The 17,357-nt window shown below is 48.0% G+C and overlaps 1 protein-coding gene and 1 long non-coding RNA gene across 33 annotated transcripts in view; one reads left to right on the top strand and one right to left on the bottom strand.

Annotated features, from left to right (window-relative positions):
• ANKRD11 (ankyrin repeat domain containing 11) overlaps nucleotides 1-17,357 on the top strand; it is a 235,407-nt gene that overhangs the window by 66,864 nt on the left and 151,186 nt on the right. For 23 of the 32 annotated variants that reach the window (XM_028840881.2, XM_028840879.2, XM_077986796.1 and 20 more), the window contains one exon: nucleotides 10,076-10,160. The exons of the other annotated variants lie outside the window; for them this stretch is intronic. The gene's annotated coding sequence lies outside the window, so the exon portion shown is untranslated. The remainder of the gene's footprint in view (nucleotides 1-10,075; nucleotides 10,161-17,357) is intronic. 32 annotated transcript variants of the gene reach the window in all.
• LOC144338212 (uncharacterized) lies at nucleotides 12,190-16,092 on the bottom strand. The gene is made up of 2 exons (XR_013412175.1): nucleotides 13,148-16,092; nucleotides 12,190-12,814 (listed from the first exon to the last, which is right to left on the bottom strand). It is a non-coding gene; the product is annotated as an uncharacterized LOC144338212 (long non-coding RNA).

Here is a 17,357-nt window from a genome sequence, read left to right as displayed (position 1 = left end):
ACTTTTGTCCTTATTAAAGGACAGCGCACCTGCTGTGTACTAGAATGTCTGAGCATGAGAGTGAGAATCCCACGCTTCAGGGATGTCGCTGTTCTCTCGGGAGCTGTGTAGTCCCTTCCCTCCCCCAACCCCCATTTACATTCTGTTCGTTGCATCTCAGACGTTGAGCTGTACAAATCATTGTGGGCTCATATTCTAAATCAAAAGAACACTACACATTCAGGGACAGTGGTGTATTTTTATTTTATTTTATTTTTTTGAGGTGGAGTCTTGCTCTGTCGCCCAGGCTGTAGTGCAGTGGCACGATCTTGGCTCACTGCAACCTCTGCCTCCTGGGTTCAAGTGATTCTCCTGCCTCAGCCTCCAGAGTAGCTGGGATTACAGGTGCCCGCCGCCACACCTGGCTAATTTTTGTATTTTTAGTAGAGACGGGGTTTCACTATGTTGGCCAGGCTGGTCTCGAACTCCTGACTTTGTGATCCACCCACCTCGGCCTCCCAAAGTGCTGGGATTACAGGTGTGAGCCACCATGACCGGCCTATGACAGTGGTGTATTTTTAAAGGGAAGAATGTTGTGTTTGTTATTGAAGAAGTTTATTTATTTATTTATTTAGAGATGGGGTCTTGCTCTGTCACCCAGGCTGGAGTGCAGTGGTACAGTCTCTGCTCACTGCAAGCTCCGCCTCCCGGGTTCACACCATTCTCCTGCCTCAGCTTCCCCAGCAACTGGGATTACAGGCGCACACCGCCACGCCTGGCTAAATTTTTTGTATTTTTAGTAGAGACGGGGTTTCACTGTGTTAGCCAGGATGGTCTTGCTCTCCTGACCTTGTGATCCGCCCGCTTCGGCTTCCCGAAGTGCTAGGATTACAGTCGTGAGCCACTGTGCCTGGCCAAAGAATTTTATTTTAATTAATTAATCTATTTTTTTGAGATGGAGTCTTACTCTGCTGCCCAGGCTGTAGTGCAGTGGCACGATCTTGGCTCACTGCAACCTCTGCCTCCTGGGTTCAAGTGATTCTCCCATCAGCCTCCCGAGTAGCTGGGATTACAGGCGCCCACCACCACACTCGGCTAATTTTTGTATTTTTATTAGAAATGGGATTTCACCATGTTGGCCAGGCTGGTCTCAGACTCCTGACCTCAGGTGATACATCTGCTTTGGCCTCCCAAAGTGCTGGGATTAGAGGCATGAGCCACTGCACGTGGCCGATATTGAAGAATTTTAGACCTTTCAAACTAAAGAGGTTTTAAAAAAAAAGTCAAATCAGTGCCCTTGTTTTATTCCCCCCCCTTAATACTTCAAAGTAAAAATAATCATTTTAGAAAAATCTGGTATCATATGATTACTAGACTTTTTTTTTTTGGAGGCACACTCTGTCTCCCAGGCTGGAGTGCAGTGGCATGATCTCAGCTCACGGTAACCTCTGCCTCCTGGGTTCAAGCAGTTCTTCTGCCTCAGCCTCCCGAGTAGCTGGGATTACAGGTGTGCGCCACCACAACGAGCTAATTTTTTTGTATTTATTGTAGAGATGGGGTTTCGCCACGTTGGCCAGGCTGGTCTCAAACTCCTGACCTCAAGTGATCCTCCCGCCTTGGCCTCCTAAAGTGCTGTGCCTACAGGCGTGAGCCACCACCCCAGCCCCTAGACATTTCAATTATGTCTTTTCTACTCTCAAAAAAGTTTTAAGAAAAACTTGTATGGTTCTGTAAGTTGTAGTATGTAAGAGGTTTACAGTTCCATATAGATTTTTGGATCAATTTTGAAAACGGAGTTGGAAATCTGATAGTCCCTGCACCGAATCCTTAGGCCACCTTGGGAGTGTTGCCGTTGTAAAGATACTATGTCTTTTGATCCATGAATGTGGGATTTTCCCCCCACTTATGTAGGTCTTCAGTTTCTTTCAACAGTGTTTTGTGGTTACAGGGTGCAAGTTTTACACATCTTTGGTTAAATTTGTTGCTAAATATTCTTTTTGATGCTGTTTTAAATGGAAATGTTTCCTTCATTTTTTCAGATTGTTCATTGCTTGTGTATGATGATGATACGGCTGACTTTTGTATATTGATCTTGTATCATGCACCTCTGCTGAGTTGATTGACTGATTGAAGACCTGGTTGCGTACCAAGAGATGGTTCTTCATGGAGTTGTATCTGATTCTGAGGTTCCTGCTTAGCAAAAGACAGGCTGGTGACAGGTGTCCTGACGTCCGCTGCCACTTGGGTTATTCATTTTATGAAACAGACAGTGAGTGTTGGGAGAGGTCCCACATAACTAAGTGATTGTTGAGTAGGAGCTTCACACTGAATGAAACGGCTGCTTCCCAGATTTCTCCATCTTCTCTGTTTCGCAGTGTCCATGACACTGATCATAAAATGGTGAGGCCAGCAGTGAGCTCCAGAGACAAGTAGATCACAATATATTCATGGTTTCTTTTGAGTTTTGCCATGAGAGTGTGGTGCTGATTGGAATTCTGTGGGTTTACTAAGAGCTAGAAGTAAATTGGTCATCTGTGTGCCTGATTTACGCTTTCTGAAAGGTTGGTCTTATGTCTTTGTTGGTCAGGATTTCAGATTTGTGTGTGTGTGTGATGTTTAAGTGACCATCAGAGCTTCTCGTTCCCTTTCAAGGCTTGTTTTAGTGAAGCCAAGCAGGGAGTTGGCGTTTGTTGCTCAGGGAGCTTGTGAACTCGGCCGGCGCTGGCTGGGGGCCTGTGGAGCCTCCTGTGGGAGGGAGGCAGGTATTGCACAGTCCTGTGTTGTCTGTCCTTCCTGCAGCTTCTCCTGCTGTGTTATTGGGACTCTTCTCCCTGTTGGCTTTTGCGTCACTTTCTCTGGTTTGATTTCATGCCTTTGTCCTCCTAATTTTAAGGTATTTCCCAGTTTCTGATCTACAGCTTCCTTTTTTTTTTTCATTATAGCTGTGTGTCTGTTTACTTTCAAACACAAATTGTTTTTGCCATTCCGCTGGATCTGGTGAGGAAGGGAAGGTTCTGGCAGGAGTTGGATGCCTTCTCTGAGGACTGAAGGTTCTCCTGCCTTCCATAGTTGGCTTTTGTTCTTCAGCAAAGGAGTTTGATTCCTATCAGGGCAGGCGTTGTGGAAAGGGAAGAACGGTTGTGTGAAATCATTTCTTCTCGTTCTCATTCTGCATTCATCCACTTTGCACCTTCTTCTGCTAAATGGTATAAAGAGAACTGTTTAGGAACATTGATTTTGTTTCCTGTTTCATTTTTTCCTGTAGTAAAAAGAAACATTTGCATTGAAGAAGGAAGCCTGGTTTTCCTTCCAGCTCCTCCCCATGCTCACCTCAGTTCTGAAGTTTGCTTAGTTGCCTTTACTCCCTCGAGCCTTCTCTTTCACTTTAGATCAGAGAAAACAAACAAGTAGCACCCCACCCTTAAGAAACACCAAAAACAGGAAACAAATAACTGCACCTTCTCCGCCCTCAGCCCAAAAACACGAACGGGGCGGGTGTGTTCACTGGAAGAAGGCCAAGGTTAGGAGACTCGCCTGATCAGAGTGATAGGTGGCCTGTCCACACCAGCCGGCCTTGGCATTGGGGGCTCCTGGCACCATTGTGGGAGTGGAATCCAATTGGTTGTGTCGTTTTTTTGACTGAGAACTAAAATGAGATGCGGCTGGATCGTAGGTCTTTAGTGTTCCGTTTTAAGTCCTCTAGAGTTACATTGTATGGAGATTTTTAAGCCATAATAATAGCAGGTGCATATTCATGGTTTTTACATTTCCAGTTTCAAGACTGATCGTGGTGAAGAGTGTGGGCTCTGGAGCCAGCCTGGTTTCAAGTCTTGGCCCCACATTTAGTCAATGTGACCTTGACTAAATTTCTCACACCCCTGGGGCCTCAATTTTCTCATCTGCAAAGGGGAGATAATAATGATACCTACTCCGTGGGATCATTGTCAGGATAAAGTGAGTTGATAGTAGATAAAGCCATATGAAATTATCAATATTGGACTCTTTCCTTTTTGGACTTTTTTTTTTTTTTAAATAATTTGAGCTTTTTAAAAAATAATTTGTGTCTTCACTTACAGTTGTAAGAAATCCTTGAGAGCCCCTTGTACACTTTGGCCAGTCTCCTCCTCTCTTCCAGTGGTAACACATTGGAGAACTGTGCCCTTAATAGAACGTCACAGCCAGGATGTGGACACGGTATCGCTGACCAGTCTTAACTCAGGTTGCCTGAGGTTTACCTGTACGTGTGTGTGAGAGAGACGGATTGATTGATCGGAGTTCTGTGCAGGTTTGCCCCGAGGGCTCCCGTCCCTGCCGTGTTGCTGTACTGAACAGTTCCACAACCGCGAGGATCTGCCCTTTGCCCTTTTCTAGCCACATTTGCCCTTCCAGCCCATCTCCCCACCCTGGTCCCTAACCCCTGGGAACCTCTAATTTGTCCTCCATTTAAAGAATTTGTCATAAGAATGTCATATACATGGAATCGTAGAATTGTGACCTTTTCGACTGGCCTTTTGCTCAGTGTAATGTTTGCTCTGTTTGCTGCTGAGTGGTCTGCATGGTGTGGGTGGACGGCAGCTTAGTATCTGTCTACCCATTGTGAGAAACACACATTCACCCGTCCAAACCCAAAGAATGGACTTGGAGACACACAGAACAGCGGAAGCAAGACTTTCTTCTTTTTCTTTTCTTTTTTTTTTTTTTTTTAAAGACAGAGTTTTGCTCTTGTCACGTAGACTGGAGTGCAATGGCGTAATCTCGGCTCACCGCAACCTCCACCTCCTGGGTTCAAACGATTCTCCTGCCTCAGCCTCCCTAGTAGCTGGGATTACAGGCATGCACCACCATGCCTGGCTAATTTTGTATTTTTAGTAGAGACGGGGTTTCTCCATGTTGGTCAGGCTGGTCTCGAACTCCCAACCTCGTGATCCGCCTGCCTCAGCCTCCCGGAGTGCTGGGATTACAGGCGTGAGCCACTGTGCCCGGCCAGGAAACAAGATTTTTAATGGCAGTCTTGCAAGATCGGGTGCCTGGTAGGCAGGCACACCCACAGCAGTCACAGCAAGTAGCTTATCTCCCAGCACGCAAGTCACTCCCCCAGTTCCTCTTTGGTTGAGTACTGTGGAGTTGCAATCTTCCCGGAGGTCGCCTGAGTTTCATTATCCCCCTTATAAGGTTGTACCCCGTCCCCTTACCTGCGTACGTTTTTATTTCCCAGTACCGAAACTTTCTTGCCATTTGTGGGTTGACCCTCCTCTGCATTTTGTTCATTATTGTGGCCTTCCCGGTGCGTGAGCCGTGTGGTTTGTTCCCTCCGCAGGCTGGCCGCCAGTGCGCAGATAGATCACGCCTGGAAAATGGACCATTTAAAATGTTTTCTTACACCATCGAAGCACATCTGGGCTGATTCCAGTTTCTGGTGCTTATGAATAAAACAGCTATGAACAACTGAGTGGGGGTTATGGGACCATTTTTGACCTGTAGTAATGGTGGGCTCACATGGCTGAGTCGAGTTAGGTCAGGTGCTGAGTGCCTGCTGCTGCACGTTAGGTGTTTCTGCCTGAAAGCAGCAGGCACCATCTTGTCCTTTCAGGTTCACTCTGACCACACATCTCATACCTTCTCTGTGCATGTATTTGAAGTTACTGAAAAGGTGTGTATCAGGAAAGCTGCAGCTCTGCACTAGTCTCTTAAAACCCATCCGTGTGCTCCTGTACTCACTGGGTTTCGTGAAAGGAATGTACAGCCGCCGTTGTGTGGGAAGTAGGGAAAAGACAGACCTGACCCTGAGACAGGCTGGTGTGACTGCCGTTTGGAGCCCAGGCTAATGGTGCTGGTTAGTCAGCCAGTGTCGGGGGCAGACGCCCATCGTCAGTGGCTCCCCTGTGGACCCTCCCACTCAGCCTCACACGAGTGAAAATCATCGTTTGCATACGGTCATGATTGAAAAAGTGCTCTGGCTAACAGCGTTTTGAGACCAAGGCCAGTGTAGGGACCAGTGTTTGCTAACATGGACTCCTGGGCTCTGCGGGTGTTGGGAAAGTGGCTCACGGGAGGGAGCTGAGGGGCCTGAGCTCACAGCTGTGAAACCAGAGTGGCCCTTGGTTGTCTGAAGGAGCAGGCGGTGTGGGGCAGCCACAGGCCTCATGGTTTTTCTTTGCTATCAGTTGGAATTAGTCAGTGTGGATAAAAAGAATTGCTCATCTTAGTGGACTGAAGACTATGGTTAGCAATTGTAGATCTCCTGATTGAAAAAAGTGATAATTGATGTGCCTTGATATAAAGAAAGAAAAAAAGAAAAAGTGATTAAAGTGCGAGTGAATTAAACATTCATAGAGTTGTGTAGGTCACAGTCTCCTGAAACTTGTGGTTTTCTTAGGAGAGAAAAGGGAGACTCTGTAAAAAAAGTTAGCAATCTTGAACTTCCGTTCCTTTCCAAAAATAAGCGTCAGGTCTGCCCAGCTTCCTTCCCAGGGAGGCTGTCATTCTGTTTCGGACAGTGCTTGTGGCCGTGACTGTTTGTTGAGAGCCTGCATAAAGCAGTTGTCATGCAGCAAAGCGAGGGGAGAGCTGATACGTTGGAAGAAGTGGGGTGCGATTGGGTCCGCGCGAATGTCGTGGTGTTACTTGACGGTGGTTTGGATATTTATTCTTAGGGTCTCAGTGCCTTGCCCAGGTGGAGTGCAGTGGTGCCACCCTAACTCACTGCAGCCTTGGGCTTCTGCGCGGATGTGATCCTCCCACCTCGGCCTCTTAAAGTTCTAGGATTATAGGTTTGCCCTGGAACTCTTTCCTCTTATGTAAGTGTAACTTTTTACCCATTGATTGTATTAAATAATTTTCTTTCCCTATCCCTAATGTGGCAGCTAGCCCATTAAAGGAGTTGGTGAGAGTAAGGATCTAGAGTAGTAAGAGAAATTTAAAGCCTTGCATTGCTCCACCATTTAGAGAGAACTGCCATTAGTATTAAAAATATCTCCTGGTTTTTCTAACACAGAATGCGCATAGCAGACGTCCTCAGCACCTGGGATTGTCATCTTGTCCTGTTGCCATTTCTCTAGGTAGAAGCATCTCCCGTTGTTTCACCTGGATTATGGTTTTGGTTGTGCCTGTGTGCCGACCCTCACCCCCACCTCCAGACATGGACGGGTGATGGCCCCATCCCTGACTCCGTGGTCCCATCACCACACACTGACTCTTCCTGTCTCCATGGTCTCTGTCTGCACTCGGCCTCCACAGACCTGTTGAATTCTGAGTTGCTGTAGACATGAGCTGACAGTAAGAAGTGTCGCCTGGTGCTTTTCTGTTTGACAACATAGCTTGTTTATAGTTGTGGTGGTGTTTTGATGTGAACATGTATTCTAAATGAAGGTTTTTTCATACCTTAGAACATTTCTTTACTTGGGAGGCTGAGGTGAGAGGACCCCTTGGGCCCAGGAGGTCGAGGCTGCAGTGAGCTGTGTTTGTACCACTCCATCCCAGCCTGGCAACACAGGGAGACCTGTCTCTTAAAAAAAAACAAACTGTGATGTTTATTCCAAATATTTTAGAGGCTCTGGATTGGTATTTTCTTCCAGAAATAATGGGATCAGTTACTGAGATTTTCTCTTAGTCAGAAAGAAAAGACCTTTAGACCAGAATTTTCTCTTCCCAACTTGCTTTTAATACCCTGCAGGACCCTAAGACAACAAAAAACTTAGTTTTGTTTTACTTTACCTGATTTGGGCCCAGTTTTTTCATATATGTGAAACAGCAGTTGGATTAAAGCAGTAGTTCTCACTGGCGTGTTTTCCCCTTTTGCCGACATCATCTGGAGACATTTTTGGTTGCCAGGATTTGCTGGGTGGCCCTTCTGGCACCTAGGAGACCGACGCTGCTCAACCCCGTTGCGCACTGAACCCATATGCCAGTGGCACTGAGCGTGCGAATTGTTTGACTCACGGCGCTTTGAGTACCCTCAGGACTCGGGGGGTCAATGCTGGGGTTCCTTGCTGGCTTCCTGCTGCCGATACTCTTCCCCTCTCTGAGCCGTTTTACGGACAGCTTTGTGGCACACTTGCTGCTTTCACTGAAACCAGGCTGCTTATTCACATTTATTTTTATTGATGGATTGATTGAGGCTGGAGTGCAGTGGTGTGAGTAGCTCTGGTCACAGGAACACGCCACCATGCCCAGCTAATTTTTTGGATTTTTTGTAGAGATGGGGACTCACTGTATTGCCTGGACTGGTCTCCAACTTCTGGGCTCGAGCAGTCCACCTGCCTCAGCCTCCTGAAGTGCTGGGATTACAGGCGTAAGTCCGCACACCCAGCACACATTTATTTTTAATGGTCCTTGAGGTTAATGGTAGCTTTGAACAATCCTGTCCAGGAGAGTAAGGAGGGAAAAACCTCACTCCATCTTTGCAAAACACACATGTCATGAGTGTTGCTCAGGAAACACGCGATTCTCTTGGATGCTAAGTGCAGAGCTGGGGAACCTGCACCAGCAAGCCCTGTCTTGGGAGCTGCCTTCAATCCTGTCTGTGCTTCCCTCCCTGGTTCTGCACACGGAAGTGTGTGGAGTTGGAGGAGAGCCTGATGCTTGGATGTTACTGAAGTAACATGGGTGTGGATTTTTTTTTTTGTTCCCCCATTTAGACTGGTTTGTTTTATTCTTGGAGCCCCCAGAGCTCTTCAGGGAGATTATATAGTTTTATTCAGCTCCTTTTTTTTTTTTCTTTGAGATGGAGTCTCGCTCTGTCACCCAGGCTGGAGTGCAGTGGCCGGATCTCAGCTCACTGGAAGCTCCGCCTCCCGGGTTTGCGCCATTCTCCTGCCTCAGCCTCCCGAGTAGCTGGGACTACAGGCACCCGCCACCGCGCCCGGCTAGTTTTTTGTATTTTTTAGTAGAGACGGGGTTTCACCGTGTTAGCCAGGATGGTCTCGATCTCCTGACCTCGTGATCCACCCGTCTCGGCCTCCCAAAGTGCTGGGATTACGGGCTTGACCCACCGTGCCCGGCCTTTTTTTTTTTTTTTTTTTTTTAAAAGACGAGTCTTGCTCTGTCGCCCAGGCTGGAGTGCAATGGTGCGATCTTGGCTCACTGCAACCTTCGCCTCCCGGTTTCAAGTGATTCACCTGCCCTAGCTTCCCAAGTAGTTGGGGTTACAGGCACACACCACCACATCTGGCTAATTTTTGTATTTTCAGTAGAGAGGGGTTTTGCCCTGTTGGCCAGGCTGGTCTTGAACTCATGACCTCAAGTGATCCACCCACCTCAGCCTCCCAAAGTGCTGGGATTACAGGCGTGAGCCACCGTCCACAGCCTTATTCAGCTTTTTAAAAAATGGTACTGCAGTATAATCTTTCCTCTTAAAATACTCAGTGGAAATGAAAACCACCTTATCTTTTTTTGCACCTTTTGTATAGTTTACAACTTAATATGCTTCTTAAACTTAAAACTAGCCTTTTAAGGTAGGGCACGGTGGCTCACGCCTGTAATCCCAACACTTTGGGAGGCCGAGGTGGGCGGATCACCTGAGGTCAGGAGTTCAAGACCAGCCGGGCGTGGCGGTGGGTGCCTATAATCCCAGCTACTCGGGAGGCTGAAGCAAGAGAATCGCTTGAACCCTGGAGGGGAGGTGGAGGCTGCAGTGAGCTGAGATTGCACCACTGCACTTCAGCCTGGAGGACAAGAGTGAAACTGTCTCAAAAAAGAAAAAGCCTTTTAAAAAACTTACCTTATTGGTAATGTTTTGTTTATATGGCAAGACTACCCACTTGGTTTATTTGGTTTCTTATGTATAGAAAGCTCCAGAGTCTCTAAAATCTGGTTTTATGGTGATTTCACAAGATTGTATCAGTGTCATTTGCTCTTTTTTTGTATTGGACTTTGGATTTACCTTTAAGTTGTTGCAATTGCTGCATTTTGATGTGCAAGTATTTGATGAATGACGGTAAGTTTTGGCCTTGGCACACTGACTAGGAGCTGAGCAGTGGATTATGGGAGAGGAAGGGAGATGGAATAAACCGTGTGAACCAAATGGAGGGAGACGAGAGCTATGAAAGAACTGAGGCTGAAATTATTGACATGAGCTAATTTCACTCTCTTGTTTCAGAATATACTCAACCCTGCTCTGGGGCACACCTCCATTGGATTTAAAAGACAGTCCTCATCAGCACTGACTTTCAGCTATGGAATCGGTAAATATTCACTGCACTTTCTATCAGTTTATATTATTGTCATTGGTTTGGAAAAATAAGTATCAAAATAATGCATGAGTATCCAGGCTGGTTTTCTTGGACTTGATCGAGTTTTGTCGAAATGTTTTGAATTTTGTTCTGGATTTCACTTAGAGTGTTTTCAGAGTGGTAACCGGTGAGCTTTTTTGGATTAATGAATGGGATCCTTGGTGTCACAGTGAGAGTAAATCTGCTGAAAAATTAAATAGGTTGTTAATAGCCTGTAAAAGTTTATTTCCTCTCGTCTTCCTTTAATTTTCTTCATCCTCAGATGGGCTGGAGATGACCGAGACCACCCCCGCCCCGTGCTGTGTGTTGTGTGCTCTGCGCGTGTCGTGTTAACTAACAGTTTGCATGAGGATTCTGTGTCCTGGGAGCTGTTCTGCTCTTGCTGGGATCCTGGTGGTCTCTTGCGTTGTCCTTGGATGAGGATTCTGTGTCCTGGGAGCTGTTCTGCTCTTGCTGGGATCCTGGTGGTCTCCCGGGTTGTCCTTGGATGAGGATTCTGTGTCCTGGGAGCTGTTCTGCTCTTGCTGGGATCCTGGTGGTCTCCCGGGTTGTCCTTGGATGAGGATTCTGTGTCCTGGGAGCTGTTCTGCTCTTGTTGGATCCTGGTGGTCTCCCAGGTTGTCCTGTGCTTCTGGGCATGGTGTTGCTGCGGAGCCCTCTAGATGCGATTCTGACTTTTCCTCGGAGCTGGAGACCAGTGTGTGTGGTGGGAGGTACGGAGTGGGAGCCTGGCTCGCCTGCCCTGACTCCTTGCCTCCTCCTGGGTGTGACAGGCATGTTTTTTGAGAGGAGGGGCAGCAGTCTCCATAAAGACTTTGGCCTTGGCTCTGACCAAGCACGTGGTGCTGTAGAGCAGAGTCCTCCCTCCTTCCGGAGACGCGTGGTGCCTGGCAGGCTATTTCCTCTGATACGTGGATTGTCAGCAGTTGAAGAGAAAACTTGGCTAATTTAAATTTTCATATTTTGACCAGGTGTGAGTCAGGGTTTTAAAGTGAACAGTCCAAAAATACATGATCTGTTCTGTGTTGTCACTCCTAGCAGACATGAAAGAACCTTTCCTGCAGCTTGTTTCGAGAGCTTCGCAGTTCGGTGTATCCGTCCTTTATCTCCGTCACCTAGAGTCAGGCCACTTGAAGATACACCTGACTGCTTTCTTTCATGTGACTGAATTCTCTCCTTGGAAATGGAGGTGAGGTTTGAAGGAAAGGGAATCATCTGAGATATCCCTGAAAATAGATCTAGAATTGTCTTCTCTTAATCTGCGGGATGGTTCGCAGTTAGAAGGAAGCCAGCCTGGGTAGTGGGCGTGTTTGTGGGTCCAGTGAGATGTTTTTGAAGATCTGGAGGTGGACTGAGCCCGGCTGTGATCAAAGGGGTGCCATGGAGGGGCCAAGTACACAGGAAAAGGGGGGCAGCGATGAGGGAGCACCCCACACCCCAGGGTCTGAGCTGTGCTTCCTCATGAAAAGGATACTGCTGACATTAATGGATGACAAGGAAAAGCAAAATGCTGCATTTTCTTTCTTTTTTTAATTTTTTTTTTTTTTTTTTTGTAGAGACAGAGTCTCGTTATGTTGTCCAGGCCTGTCTTGAACGCCTGCCCTCAAGCAGTCTTCCTGCCTTAGTCTCCCAAAGTGCTGGGATTACAGGTATGAGCCACCACACCTGGCCAAAATGCTGCTTACTAGTGTGAAAAATAAAATTATTAATAAACAATTAGTGGCCAGGCACAGTGGCTCACGCCTGTAATCCCAGCTCTTTGAGATGTGAAGGTGGGTGAATCACTTGAGGCCAAGAGTTCAAGACCAGCCTGGCCAATATGGTGAAACCCCATTTCTGTTAAAAATGTAGATATTAGCCGGATGTGGTGGTGAATGCCTGTAATCCCAGCTAGTTGGGTAGCTGAGGCAGGAGCATTGCTTGAACTGGGAGGTGGAGGTTTCATTGAGCCAAGATCACAGCACTGCACTCCAGCCTGGGCGACAGAGCAAGACTCTGTCTCTGGGGGGAAAAAAAAATTATCGATGGATTCAGAATACATGCTTCTCTGATTAAAGAGGAACAAGCTGTCAGCAACTCTGCTGACAGGACCTGGAATTGGCCTAAATGTGTGGCACTGTAGTGGATTGAGAAGAATAGATGTACTGCTGCTTAGGTTTGGTGACGTAGGAAATGTTGGCATTTTTGACCATGCCACAGTAATAATCTAAGGTGTTTCATGCCATTTGTCACTTTTGTGAACTATAAATACTCAGTATTGAATTTTGTCTTTTTTTGTCTGTGGTAATTAGATTGAATAAGATGAAGGCCCTTAGCATGAGGTCTGTTTTGGCCACCAGGGAGACTGCAGTGTTGCTACAGAGAGGCCCTCCTGAGCAGAGGTTGGGCGCAGTGTGACCATTGGCGCCGTGACCCACATGGGCATGGGAGGACCTCCTGAGGACCACGCTGAGACTTGTTCTCCATTGTTTTTTGTTTTTTTTTTTTTTTTTTTTTTCTTGAGACGGAGTCTAGGTCTGTTGCCCAGGGCCTGGAGTGTAGTGGTGCCATCTCGGCTCACTGCAACTCCACCTTCCAGATTCAAGAGATTCTCTTGCCTCAGCCTCCTGAGTAGCTGGGATTACAGGTGCTTGCCACCATGACCAGCTAATTTCTGTATTTTTAGTAGAGATAGGGTTTCACTGTTGGCCAGACTGGTCTTGAATGCCTGTTTGCCATTGTTTTATCTGGCATTAAAATGCAGGGTTTAAAAAAGAGAATAGCTGGCCAGGTGCAGTGGCTCCCGCCTGTAATCCCAGCACTTTGGGAGGATGGGGTGGGTAGATCACTTGAGCTCAGGAGTGCAAGACCAGCCTGAGTAACATGACGAGACCCCCCGTCTCTACAAAAAATACAAAAATTAGCCAGGCATGGTGGCATGTGCCTGTGGTCCCAGCTACTTGGAGAGGCTGAGTGGGGAGGAAGGATCACTAGAGCCCAGGAGGTTGAGGCTGCAGTGAGCTATGATCGCACCACTGCACTCCAGCCTGGGCCACAGGGTGAGACTGTGTCTCAAATAAAGAAAGAAGAAGAATTTTCCAGGTTCTCTAACATTTTTCATTGGTGTTTGTGTCATTCTTGTATTTCACGTTGATTACTTGAGGTGGAATGTGAGCAGTTTAGATGAGATCCACAGTCGCTTCTTCAGTATACGGTGCTGTGCTCTTTTCTCCTGTCTGGGCATGACTTAGGGGCCCAGCTTGGATGGATTCTGGGCTGGTCCTGCCCTGAGATGGGGCCAGATGTGGCCGCAGTGACACAGGGTCCCGGACAGCCTGTGTGTGCTGGTCTGACTGGTGCTGGCTCTGTGGCCCTGGCCCCTCCCTTCCACTCTCCAAGCCTCAGTCTCCTACCCAGGACAGTGGTCACGGTCATACCTACTGTAAAGACTTCCTTAGAGATTAAATAACACTTTACAGAAATAAAACTACCTGAAAATAGAGGCTTTAAAACATTTGAGTTTGTAAATTGTTTCTCCAGTATAAAAGTCATTGAAGCTGACATCTTTCTTGGCAAAACAGAATGGTTAGTCCTCTCAGGCGGTGAGGCTGCGTGGCCCCCGATGACCCCAGCATGCGGTGTCCAGTGAGTGTGGCCTCGAGCGACAGCAGGCTGCTGACCCTAACAACATGTGGATGCTCCATTTATGGTTGCGGTGAAATGGGACTTTCGAATTACGTTTCCAAAACGTTGGGGGTTTGAAAGTGGTTTGTTAATGATAGCAGAGGCAGTGTTGTTCATATGAAAGGAGGCTTGAACTTAATGTTTTACATTTTTAATTGACATATCTATTTAAGATAGAAAAGTAATCAAGTTCTGTCTTGCTGAAATGTTGAACTTGTAAGGCAGGTACGATCGTGTGCCTCAGTGTCCCCAAGTGCGCAGTCTGAGCAGCTGTGTCTACGGCCCGTGTCCTTGAGGGTGTGCAGGTCCATGGTGGTGGCTGGGCTGGAAGTCTGCTCAGCCAGAGCCGAGCCCCCTCTGCTTGCTCTTGGTGTGCTGGGGTCCCTGTCTGGGTGGCCGGGTTGGAGGTGGGGAGGGGCAGGGCTGCTGTCTTTGGTGTCGCCCTCCTGCCTTCCCCCGATCTGGCCTTGAAAGCAGAGAGAGGCTCTTCCTGAGCAGGCCCCTCTGCACCCTAGGGCATGGTGGGGGTGCAGAGTCTCCCTGGCACCCTCACCCCCTGGGGTGCTCGTTGGCTGTGAGATGCCATTCCTGGTGCGCTCTCGGGGTTGTTCCTGCCGCGGAATGCTCCAGGCGTTCTTGGGGCTGCGGACGGCCAGAGGACTTGACTTGCAGACCTGTGAGAGATGTGTAGGTGCGGATGTGAGTTCATTTCCATTTTCAACTCAGGTTTTGCTAGGATTTAGAAACAGATAACACCATACTTCCATTATTATCAAAGACATATGCGTGATAATTATGCCAAGATAAATAACTGCATTGTTTAGTAGAATGAGTCTTTATTTTAGAGTTCTGAGGAATTATCTGTGGCTAGGCTTCTTTAAACTGCAATAACTTACAGAAGATGCAGTGTCATTTAAGTTAGACTTGTTCATGTGAAAATGGGCACTTGTGGCTGAGTGCTCCCCCCACTCCCTCCCCCTTCCCCCCCCCCTGCTCCCTCCCCGCCAGGCTCTGGTTAATGGACGGAGAGTCCCAGGGCCCGGGGGAGGGTTTGGAACGTTGGAGCTTCCCCCACCCCTGTCATCATGCAGAGGGTGTTGGGAGCTCTGGCTGTCAGCACGCTGTTTTCCCACGTGTGTGCTTTTAGCTGGAATGTGTCTCTGGGTGCTGGGACCTCTGCTGACCTGTGACCTCTGCTGTCCTCTGACCTCTGCTGACCTGGGAGGCGTGGAGAGGTCCTGCTGGGGAATTGAGAATGGCTTTTCGTTTGTTGGTTATAATATTGCGGTTATTTTATTTCTTTGTTAACTACGGTGATTCTCATGGGGCCAGTGTTTTATTTTTTAATACCATCAATTTTTACAGCTGGCTTAAGGGAGTTTTTTCCTCTATGTTTTTATATCTGAGGGTGAAAAACATTTTGCTTGTATCTAGCATAAGAGTACTCAGTAAGTTCTGTTTAAATTGAAGTGAACTTTATGGATACAAAACCACCAACGTACCTTTTTCCTGTCCCGCTTGTTTCTTCCCGAATGTAACTGGGTTCCTGTAGCAAATGGAGTACGGACTCTGCGTGTCTTCACACATGTCATTGTCACCAGAAGGCCCATTTACAACTGCTTAGATTTTGGTGGGAAGAAGATGAAGGTAGGAGGAAGGAGATGGAGGGTCCAGTGTGGCCTGAGCCCCCCAGTGCCTGGCTGAGGGGGAGGCATGGGACCCGACAAGGAGACTCTGGGAGGCATCTTCGTTACTGGCCATTGGATTCCTCAAGTTCTGCTGAGAATTCTAGTCTCTTTTTCCCCACTCCAGAATAAGGATCTTAATTATTTATTTGTGTTGTCCATTGGGAAAAATGATTTGGGATATGCTTACTGTCAACAAGGGGATAGTGGTGGGTTCCAAGTGTAAACTGGCTGGGCACCATGAGACTGTGTCTGTAATCCCAGCACTCTGGGAGGCTGAGGTGGGAGGAGCACCTGAGATCGGGAGTTCAAGACCAGCCTGGGCAACATGGCAAGACCCTGTCTCTCCAAAAAATACAAAAATTAGCCAGGCATGGTGTGCAAGCCTGTCGTCCTAGCTACTCAGGAGGCTGAGGTGGGAGGATCGCTTGAGCTCGGGAGGCAGAGGTTGTAGTGAGCTATGATCACACCACTGCACTCCAGCTCTAGGTAACAGGAGGATTAGAAGAAAAAGAAAAAAGGAAGAAATGTAGACCCTCTCAACAGCAAGATGTGTAGTGCCTGGCCCAGCCAGGGCAGCCTGCTCCTCTTCAGGTGCAGTGAGATTTCCCGCCGCTTGTGTGCAGGGATTTTGAAGGCAGAGCTGACTGCTGGCACAGGGCTGCAAGTTGGAAAAAGAAGTAGAGCAAAAAGGTCCCTGGGCCTCCGTGGTGGCACCAGCACGCACGAGAAGGGACGTGGTGGAGGGCACTGTTGTGGAGGCGTGGCCCTGGGTATGGACAGCCAGCGTGGGACCCAAGCCCCTGTGCTGCTGCGGAAGGTCCTGCCTCCTGCCCTGGCCGCCCCGCTCTCTGCAGGTGGCTTCAGGGTCCTGCCTCCTGCCCTGGCCGCCCCTCTGTCTGCAGGCAGCTTTCATGCAAGTGCGGGTGGAGGCCGGGCAGCCTGAACGTGTTGACTTTGGCAGCAGGAGCTGCCCGATTCTGCTTACTCTGTGGCCCAGTACATAAGGCTCTGTGTAGAACACGTGCTCACACACATGTGGTTTCCGTCTCGCCCTGGCCATGGTTGGCCACTCCCCACCCCCTTCCGTGAAGCTTCCCGTGTTCTCAGAGGGCTCTCTGCCTGGGCATGGGAAAGAGGGAAATGAGAAGCGAGGGTTCTTTGTAAATCCAAGGATACTTTTATAGCTTTTGGTGTTTGTTGACATTTTGCTGCTAAATGGATGATTTGTTTATTAGGAAAAATAAAACTGGGATTCTCGTTCATATCTGATGGTGTCAGCACATCAGCAGGATGGCAGCTGCTTTAGGGACCTGCATGTGTCTGGAGGGCAGAACCAGAGCAGTAAGCAGAGGGCAGAGGGTAGCCTTTGTAGCCCGGGGCAGGTGTTTCCCTCCGTGGCTCTGCGGGGTTCCTGACGGCTTCAGCTCTGCAGGGTGTCTTAGTCTGGTCTGTCACTCCCACCACCGGTGTCGGAGTCTTTTTCTGTTTATTCTCTGCATTTCCTGGGTACAGTCAGCCTTTGTTTAAAATTTATTATTGCTTGTTTTTTGTTAGTGGGAACAAAGTTTCTAAATATCGAATCCTGGTGGCTTACTAACTACAGCTTTTGGGGATGGGCTTGGCGATGATTTTATGAGGCTTTAGGTGACGCTCAAAGGGCTGTACCCACTGGGTTGGCATCTGTGAGGTATCTGTTCCGTGTTAAATTCTGCCCTGTAGCTACAGCAAACCGTGTTTTAAATTTAGATTGAAATTAAGAAGTGAGCTGAAAGATGCCAGTTTAGATGTGATCAGATTT

The sequence above is a fragment of the Macaca mulatta genome, chromosome 20, assembly GCF_049350105.2.
Source record: "Macaca mulatta isolate MMU2019108-1 chromosome 20, T2T-MMU8v2.0, whole genome shotgun sequence".
Classification (NCBI taxonomy): domain Eukaryota; kingdom Metazoa; phylum Chordata; class Mammalia; order Primates; family Cercopithecidae; genus Macaca; species Macaca mulatta.
The sequence above is the reverse complement of the archived record's forward strand: the minus strand, read 5'-3'. Positions and strand labels throughout refer to the sequence as shown.